The sequence below is a fragment of the Lipotes vexillifer genome, unplaced genomic scaffold (genome assembly GCF_000442215.2).
Source record: "Lipotes vexillifer unplaced genomic scaffold, Lipotes_vexillifer_v1.1 scaffold1885, whole genome shotgun sequence".
In the NCBI taxonomy this organism is placed as follows: domain Eukaryota; kingdom Metazoa; phylum Chordata; class Mammalia; order Artiodactyla; family Lipotidae; genus Lipotes; species Lipotes vexillifer.
This window is the reverse complement of record NW_006782634.1, coordinates 61,915-72,453: the sequence shown is the minus strand read 5'-3', so window position 1 is coordinate 72,453 and position 10,539 is coordinate 61,915.

The window sequence follows — 10,539 nt, the reverse complement described above, 5'->3', positions numbered from 1 at the left end:
TGTAAGATAATTTCTCTTGCATAACAGAAGGTGAAGTATTGGTGTGGAGGTGGTAGACCAACTGGAGAGAACAAGAAGGAGAAGGAAAAAAATATCAGAGATGAGAGAAACAGGCAAGGGAAGCCTGCAACACGCTAAGAGATCAGTGGGGTCAGACCTGGGCTAGCACCACCAGTAAAAGCTCTGCGTTCTGGTGGTTGGAAGGGCTGTAAAGGGAGGGGAGTGGGATATCTAAGATGCTTCTCTTGCTGCTGTGTAAGTTCACACCGAGTTCTGACACTTTCAACAAAAATGTTACTTTCTCAAATGCTTAGCATGGGTGTTTATGGTGCTATGTATTGCTTGTTTATTTTTCCATTTAATAAAATCAAGGAAAGGGGTCTAGTTTCCATACCTGAACCTTGGCTCAGGAAGCAAGACCTAAGAGATGAGGCTCCTGGGTAGTGAGGAGGTCCTTCAGCTTTAACAAATCATGAAATGTGGATCAAGCTCAGATTTTTCTAGATATTAGGTGACAAGGGTGACATTTGGGTTACCCAGAGCAGGGGAAAATGACTCAGCATAATAGTAAATCCAGGAAAGACACACTCTGGCTTTCAGGAAGGAAGCCTTTTTCTACATCCCACTAACAGCTACTCATCTTGACAGAAGCTGCCCAACCTCAAAAGTTATGAGAAAACTTAAGTGATATATAGAGAGGTTGTATTTAAATAATTCAGAGGACATAGGGGTCCGCCTAGAGTCAGAAGGCTTCTCACACACAGGTGCACTGGCTTTCAGCCCAGAACTCATGCGGTGCAGGCTGCAGACTGGAAGTGGTGGGAAACTTGACCCACTGTCACACAATGGTCTCTCTGAAGCCTAAGCCCTTGGCTGGCTCCATTAAAAGGTCATGCAGTGAAGCTTTCCTGAGCCCTGTCCTTCCTCTTGCAGCTTTTGGGTTGGGGATACACCCACTGTGTTGTGTGTTTATTTAGATGCTAAGATTGGCTCCTTTGGGTCTTATTCAACATTTTTGCTCTCTCTCTCTTCTCCTACAAGAAATCTGGGGAGAAATGTGTGTAATAAACCCAATGCTTAAAAAGAAAGTACACCAAGCACCTGCTGATTTCCTCTCACTGGCTGCCTCCCCTCCCCTCTGCCAAGATATTTAACAAATGCTCTGACCTTGAAATGGGCTTCCTTCCCAGGTGGGCAAGTGGTAGATTCCATATACAAAGAGCTATAAGAATAAATACATGGAAGAAACTATTTAATACAAGGACTTCCCTGGTGGTCCAGTGGTTTAGACTCCACACTTCCACTGCAAGGGGTGGCGGTTTGATTCCTGGTCAGGGAACTAAGAGACCACATGCCACACGGTGTGGCCAAAAAAACAGAAAAATACAAAAAACAAACAAAAAACCCCACATACTGGTATAGGTCATGTGTCCAAACCATACCTTAAACCTCAACAGTAAGAAATCATACAACCCGACTGAAACATGGGCAAAAGATCTGAATATGCACCTCAACAAAGAAGATGCAGAGGTAGTATATATGGAAAGATGCTCCACATCATTTCTCGTTAGGAAATCCCTGAAATATCACTACATATCTATTTAAATGACTAAAATAGGTGAGGCAACCCCTGAAATACCAATGTGGGTGACAGGAATTCTAATTCATTGCTGGCTTGAATGCAGTGGTATGGTCACTTTGGAAAAGTTTGGTGCTTGCTTACAAAATTAAAAATAGCCTTACCCTGCAATCTGGTAACTGCATCCCCAGACATTTACACAATTAATTTAAAAATATATACCCACGCCAAAACCCAAATGTGAGTGTTTAAAAAAAAAATGTGTGTTTATAATAGCTTAATTCATAATCTCCAAAAGCTAGAAGTAGCAAAGATGTCTTCCTACAGGTGGATGGATAAACAAAGTGTGATACATTGACATAGTGAGAGATTACTCAGCAATAAAAAAGGAGTGATCTAGCAAGCCACACAAAGGCATGGACAGATTACAAAAGCACATTGTTAAGTGAAATAAATGAACCTAAAAAAGTTAATTATGGTATGATTCCATTTTTAACACTTTTGGAAAAGGCAAATTATAGTAACAGCAAATAAACTGGTGGTTGCTATGGATCCAGGGCAGGGAAGTGGTTAAATAATGAAGTGCACAGGATTATTATTATTATTATATTTTTTGGTAAAGAAAGTATTCTGTATCATACTTCATTGGTGGATAAATGACACTGTGCATTTGTCAAAAGCCATCAAACTTCATAGCACAAAGAGTAAAGCTTAATATGTGCACATTATTTTAAAAAGCATTTAGGAGGATGAGGAATCTCAGGATGGAATTCACAATATGACAAAACAATTTAACTGAATTAGAAAGGTATGACAAAACCTCATTGAAGGGCAAGGGAAGGGAGATGTGGACCTAAGTATCTTTGGAAGTGAGTAGTGTCTGTAAGACTAAAGACAAAAGGAACTGTGTGTAAGCACTGTAGTCCAGTGGATAAAGTTGTTTCCCACAAAGCTCTGAGTTAACTATTCTGAAACCACTTTACATAGTGGAATTGAACGATCAGATAAATAGATGGTGGATGTCTGGGGTCAGAATTCTCACTGTTAGAGTGGAAAGTTACAGAGAAGTAAGGGGAGGAGGCTAGAATGATCTATGTGGTAATGGATTAGAATTGAAGACATCAGTGTCAACTGAGGCTTAGCTTCATGTAGATACAGATGGTTATATACAGCAATATTTATAGATTTGTGTATACACTTGGGTTAATATACACACACATTTCCTTGCTTCCTCAAGGTGGAAGGGATAGAAGCAATGACACCTTGGAAGCCTCAAGCACACCCAGCACCTAAGCCATAGTTTCTAATTCCATTTTCCAATACAAGGAACCAGAGTTTCTTGGAAAAGTGGCTGACTCTAAGGCTGGGGCAGGGAATATGCAAAATGAGATTGGAGCATCCTGTAGACTAGAAAAGGAAGATGTGCTCAAAACAGAAAGCAAAGCCCCACATTGATGGGAGTGTGTTACAAGGACACAGAGTCAGCTTCAGTTTGTTCCCAGTAGCAACCAAAGTTGAAATAATTTGAACTAAAAAAATAAGGTAGCATTGAATCATAACCCAATACATAAATTAACTTCCAGGAGTACAAACTGATATTAAGAACTGATTGTGTCACTAAATAATGGATAAGAATAGATACAGTTCCTGCTCAGAATTCTAAATGATTTGTGTAGAGAGATCACCTTCAATCAGATGGAGCATAACTCCCCACTCCTTCAGTGTAGGCTATGCATAGTGACTTCTTCCCAAAGAATGACTAATGGAAAGGGAGTAATAAGAGTAATTTACAGTGGAGAAACCTGACAAACCTACCTTGGCCAGGTGATCAAGGTTAAAAGCAATAGTCATAAACCAAGTTGATAGTATATAAACTTGATATGATGTCATAAAATGGCATTTTATCTCAGTGGTCTTCTTTGCCCAAATCCATAACCTCAGTCTAATCATGAGAAAAACATCAGACAATTCCTAGTAGTGGGGCATCCTACAAAACCCCTGACCAGCACTCCTCCGAACTGTCCAGGTCAACAAAACAAGGAAAGTCTACAAAACTGCCACAGACATGAAGACATGACACATGATGGATAAATGTAACGTGGTTCCTGCATGGGATTCCAGAGCGCAAAAAAAAAAAAAGACTAAGAAATGAATATAGACTTTTATAATAATGTAATCTGCTCACTGAAGTGAGATGTTAATAGAGAAAATTGGATGTAGGGTATATGGGAACTATTTGTCCTATCTTTGTAAATTTTCTGTAAATAGTAGAGTATTCTAAAATTAAAAAAAATAAAATATACAAACCCATTATTTTACTTAAAATTAATATTTTATCACTATATATCCTTGTGTATGCCTATACAGACAAATGATAATTTTCCTCCAAAAAACCCCACAATGTATGAAAACTAATTCCCCCAAACACATTGCCATATAAATACTTTGGCAGTAGCCCTCTTCCAGATAGTATCCCTAACTGCTCCCAACTCTGGATTCCTTTCTCCACGTCTGGATTCAATCACTTTCCCAATCACTCACCTTGCATGTTCACTGCACTGTCTCCTGCATGACTTGTGTTCCCAAATGACAGTGTGCCCTGGGCCCATGAGGGTCTTATGTCCCTCCAAGTCCATTCAGTCCTTAGCTCAGTGGTAAGGAAAACTTACTGGATACACATGTATTCTTTTGGTTGGTCACAGGGTTTGTGTGTTTGTTTTTGTTGTTTGTCTGTTTGTTTTTGTTGTTGTTTTTTCTCTGCAAGTGTCTTTTCCAAGGTCTTGGTCATCAGGTAGCCAGAGATGCTCCAGGCAGTGCACAGATTGTGCGTTGTAGGGACCAGTGTGTGAACAGGCTTGATACTATCTTTGTCTTCGGAAAACTGGGTAAAGCTAGTTTATCCATAACTTCATATAAACTTCAAATCAGTGGGATCCACTAGGGCACACCTTTCTCCTACAGCCTGTTGGAAATAGCTTTCTTTTTTTCTCCCAATGTAATACGGAGCTCTAAATATAACCTTAACATACCTTTGGAATTGAACCTTGACATATGAATAGCTGCATTGGAGCCCAGTGGGCGTGTCTGCAGGAGTGGCAGAGAACTTTGCACTGAGACAACCTCTGCATTTTGAGTTTTTTTTTTTTTAATATCTTTATTGGAGTATAATTGCTTTACAATGTGAACCTAGGGGCAGGACAGGAATAAAGGCTGTTTGTTTTGATGCATGTTTTTCTTTATCACACTTGAGACTTCCAGAATGTTGTTCCTTATGGCTTTTCTCTTAGGGTTTTAAAATATCTACTGTGGCTCCACTCAAATGTAACACTTTAAAGACTAAGCGCTAGCTACAATCTATACTGAAACATTCTAATTATAGGGTCCGAGTCATGTGACAGGAATGCTGCCTTGTTTCATTTCATCATTTTTAGATGTGGTATTTACAAAGCCATGACATAATTTTACTTAATTGTGTGCTTCTATCAGACTAGCAGAGAAGAGCATCTACATTTCTGGAACATGTTTAGGTTAGCCTATGACATGAGTGGTCATGAAACATTTTAATGGCAAAATGTCAGCATCTTACACCCTGGAAAAAGGAGAAAAGGAGTATGAGGGAATAAAGGTATTTGATTCTAGATGTATTCAGAAAATTTTTAGAAATGATGTAAGATTTTGAGCTATAGATCCTCAAACAATTTGCATTCCTTATTCTAAAAGAATAACTTAGAAAATGCAACCAAATGCAGCTGCTATTGAGGATAAAAAAAAAAAAATGCTACTAACAAGTAACCCCAAGTAGTTTCATTAAGAACATAAAGGATTATAACATTTGCATGGATTTTTCTGATGCTGACTTGAAAACAAAAATGATTAGAACTATTATAATAAAATATTGAAATTCAAGAGCAATAATAATAAAATACTAAACTGGGGGATTAAGTCTGACAAATTACCACTTGTAGACGTTTAGCCCTGATTTAAAACAACGTTTATGTTTAGCACATTTTTTCATTTAAATTGTAGTAAATGCTTACTTCATTTTCTTGGTTTTCCAGGGAAACCATGACATTTTTGAATCTATCATTTTCCCATTCTTTCTGTAATAGTTATACATCTTATATTCATTCATATTTTATTGTCTATATATATTTCAGAATCATTTAAAATAATAATGATGTTAATAACCACTAGTGCTAAATTTTAAAAGTATTATCTCCAGGATTTTACCAAAGAAAATAATAAAGTAGAGATATACATATTCCTTGTTATGAAAAGGAATTATCTTTGTGTTCCACCCTTGAAAGATTGTTGTTTATTACTTTTTAAATCAGGGAGTGTATTTCATTGAGTTGAATAACTTCTGAGGTAATGAAATATGTCTGTTAGTTTCTTGACTACAGAAATAGAATCCCAAATATAGTGTTAGCCTTGCATTCTTGGCCTAAATCCTATTTAGTCTTGGTAGATTATTTTTTAATATATCATCAAATTTATTTATCGTATTTTAATTAATTTTTTTTTTTTTACAACTGTATTCCTAATTGGATTGGTTCATCATTTTCTATGTTTGTGTTTTCCTGATCAGGGATTAAAATTGAGCATTATTATATTATTAATATACTGCTCCTAGTAAAACTAAAAGCCAAAATCAAAGCCCCAAATTATATTTGCCTCATATTTTATAGGTCTTAACTTTCCCTAATATTCAGCAAATTTAGCATTGGAAAAAAGGAGAGCATGTCTCCTACTTGGATCTTGGCAGTGTGAATACCTGCTTGATTCTGCAAAGACATATATCGACCACATCTTCTTTTTATTATTTTTATTTTAAAATGTACATTGAGGTCACTGCTGCATAAAGTGCACCATCAAACATCACCAGATGAACCTGTCATGAAAAGCAAAGCTCCTATTCTATTTCTTTCCAAATTTTTCACACTCTGCTGAGGCCACACTTTTAAATTATCTTTTTAGGTCTAAAGTATATATCCCTATAGCTCTAAAAAATAACACTTTACCACTTTACAGGAAGTCTGTTATGTCATCTCCCTTGCCTCAGTTTTAAGACCTACTTCTCTATCCTAAAGGTGATCCCAGAGAGCTGGGGTGCAAAGGATGATCCTGGATGAAGCACCACAACACCACAGAAGTGTCATTGCTCATCTGACTCAAAGTCTGTCACAGTCACGTTAGAGAGGCTATTATGACAGACTGTAGAGAGAAGATATCTCCCCATCTGCCCTCATCAACTACAAGGACTACATTACCTGAATCGGCTCAGGGCAATTGTTCCCAACACAGAGAGTATGAGTCAGCAGGTACAGGCAACACAGCAGTGTCTGTCTCAAGATATTGGCTTTCACAATGCCCTTGGTCCCTGATGACATTCTGTGAGCATTCAGAGATGCTGAGACAAGAAGCTAGAAAGTCTCTTGTCTTTTCCGTTATTGAGACCAAAAATTCTCATTTTGCATAAGCTAGTCTGTCATGGACTTCCATGGCTTGCAACTGAGAAACTCCAAGCTAAGCAGAGACTGGAACTACTACTGGGTTTGCAAATGACAGAAAGTCACTTGGGATTGACTTCCCTGTGGTAGGACACAGCAAAGAGGATTCTCTGAAGAGAATTAGCTGTTTAATCTTGCCTTTTGTGACAGGGGTCTACCAAGGCTGAAGCTTTAGGAATGTAATAAGAAAAATATCAGATTGCTGGAGTAGTTGGCTATTTGTTGCAGACTTGGACAGCATCTTATAAGACAGAGGCAAGTTTTAAGGAAGGCTGAGCCATCTGACAAGAGTAAGAGAAACGTGTGGCATGGCTCATATTGACTACATCTGCATGTAGCCAGGCATCTAAGATAAATCTTTGGTTGTTACAGGAGCCAAGTCTTGGCATTCAGCTGAGGTTGTTGTAGGGAAATGCAGGAAAGGGGTACATCAAGGTTAGCTGAGACCCTGAGAATAATAAATAAACTCTTTCTTCCAACATTGCCCCTCCACCCCATCACTGACCTCTAGACCCTGCTTGGCTAGAAAACAGTAACCCTTCTTACAAATGGGTCACACTAGTCCTGGCTCCTGTCTGCAGGCTTTATTTATTTATTTTTTAAAGTCTTCATTTTTATTGAATTTGTTATAGTATTGCTTCTGGGTTGTTTTGTTTTGTTTTTAATGTTTTGGTTTTCTTGGCCACGAGGCATGAGGGATCTCCCTGACTAGTGATTGAACCCTGCACTGGAAGGTGAATTCATCACCACTGGACCGTCAGGGAAGTCCACAGTCTCTTTTGTCAACAGAAGAAAATTGAGAGCTAGGAGAATCAACAGTGCCAAGGTGTATTTTTCTCAGTAACTGAAACCAAAAGCCTGGGATCCAGGTTTAATGCACTACAATTTGACTATTTGTTTGAACTTTAATTTTTCATAAACTCTAAAGAAAACATATGTGTTTTCAGTACACACTTACCTGAAAAACCCTATCCTTTCCAGGCACACCTGGGGTTATGAATGCACAGTCCCCAGGTGATTTGTGGGTCCCTCAGGCAAGCAACAGGGAGTAGCCATAAAGTGCTCCTTTGTCCCTTGAATTATGTGCTGATCTTCATTATCCTTCATCTATTGATTGGGTCTTTGTCTTTTACACAGTTAAATGTGTTCCTGCAGTTCCTGGTGTGTATTTATCTAAATTTCAGGAGTTCTTGGTTGTTTTTCTGCTGGGTCTTTACCTAGATTTAGAAGGCTCACAGAGATCCCTATGGGTATGGGCATGGCTTATTTATTGGCTTGGCTGTAACTTCACAAAATGTCTCAGGGGAGAGGGTTTTATACTGGAGATACCACTCACCTTTAGCAGTTATATTTCTACCTGGATGGATCCCATTTATTTAGCCTGGAGACTTCAGGGCTCTCTTAAGTTCTATCAGGCAGATGCTTCCCACTTTCCTGTACCCTTATTCATATATGATGAACTGTGTTTTTTGTTTGTTTTTGATGAGTATTATATTTCAGTTCATAAGGAAGGCTGGAAAGATCCTTCCAGGGATAGTGAACAATTACAAAATTGAACATGAAATTTTCTAGGAACAAAGAAGTCAGTGTGTTTGCAGTTCTGAGTGTGAGACAAAACATGGTGCATGGTGAATCAGACAGGGAGAAACAGAGGTTGGCCCTAGACAGTGTAGGGCCCTGTAGACTAGGATGATAATGTTGGTATCTACCTTACAACCCTGGGAAAGTCAATTCCTTATCAAAAATACCAACTAACTAGATTGTGGAAAATAAGATTATGAATCGAAAAGAATTAGACATCTAGAGGAAAATTTGTGATATTTATAATTCATGATAGCTAGTGAATTGTTGTGAAGACGGTGAGGATAAGTGGGAAAATTAGAGAATATTTAGCAGACTGAATAAAACAAGACTTCATAAAGGCTTGAATATAAAGAGTCAGGGGATAGTTTCCATGTGGATCCCCGATTTCTACTTTGTTTGGCTGGTGTGTCATCAACTGAGATGTGGAAGCTTGGAACAACACACTGTGCATGTAAGATTTGTGTCTGTTAGATATATTACACTTCAGTAAGATTTTGTTCAAAAGTCACTGTTAAAGAAGAAATCTGCCTATTTGGATCAAAAACAAAAACCCAAAGATATAAATTAGAAAATCCTTCCAGGGCTGAGAAAAAAGAAAACACCCATCTCCCCCCAGTAACATGTAGATAAAAAGAACTTTGTGGATTTGCAGGTCCAGATAGTCATGACAATGCTTTTACCCATGAAATACATCTTCTTTTGTTAATAAAATAAATCCTTTAATGTGACAACATACAAATTTTTAAAGCTCTATACTTAATTATATACTTTAAAATAGTTAAAAATATCATAAGTGCTTTTGAAAGAAAAGTCAGTAGAGAAATATAATATACCACATTTTATATGACTTGAAAAATGTATCTTAAAAATGTCTCTTGCATTTGAACCACATTAGCAGTCCTTACTGGTGCTTTACAAGTGTGTAAGTTTGAGAATTGGAAAAGTACCCCGTTAGAATGATTCCAAAGTAACCAGAAGAAGAAAGATGTATGTCTCTACTTCCTATTTTTATCAAAAGTATTACAATGAGCATAATTTTGTATTTCATCCCAGCGTGTGCTTTATCCCATAGATAATTTCTTGCAATAAAAATTATAAAACGTTATACATTTTAACCTTCATAATTTACTAAATTATTTTGTTTTCTTTTACTTTTTTATTTTTTTTTCAACTAAGAGTGGGGGTATTTTCACATTTATTAGTAATTAATTGATCCTTTTTAAAAATAATTAAGGCAAGATTGGGATAGAAATTTCAAAAGTTATAAAACTATGCACAAAAGAAAGCGGAGTTAGCTTCTCCTTATCTGTTTCTTGCCTTTATTTTCCTCTTTAGAAGTTACTAGTTTCTTATGTATCCTGCATAGTAGAATGCATTTAAGTACTATTTTAATGCAAATATTATTATATAATTAATGTTTCTAAATATGGCCATCTTCATGTTTTCTAGGAAAAATGTTGATAAAAATATATTTAATGTTATATTTAACTTTAAATACTTTGAGGCTGTCCCATAAAGTCATCACATTTTTCTAATTAATTGCTATATCAAGTTATATAATTTTTTAATAATTTTTTTTATAATTTATTTGTCCAGGACTATTATTTGCTATTATGATCAGTAGTGCTGGCAATAGATGGGTGTCTAGTGCATGTGAGTGTAATCAAAGAATTTGATCATTACTTTGCTTATATATTTATTAAATGTTTAATTAGTTGTCTTTGGAGAGAGTTACACATTCTCTAGGTCAAAACCCAAACCTGCTGTATAGCACAGGGAACTCAGCTAGGTGCTCTGTGATGACCTAGATGGGTGGGATGGGTGGGATGGGTGGGGGTTGGGGGTGGGAGGGAGGCCCAAGAGGGA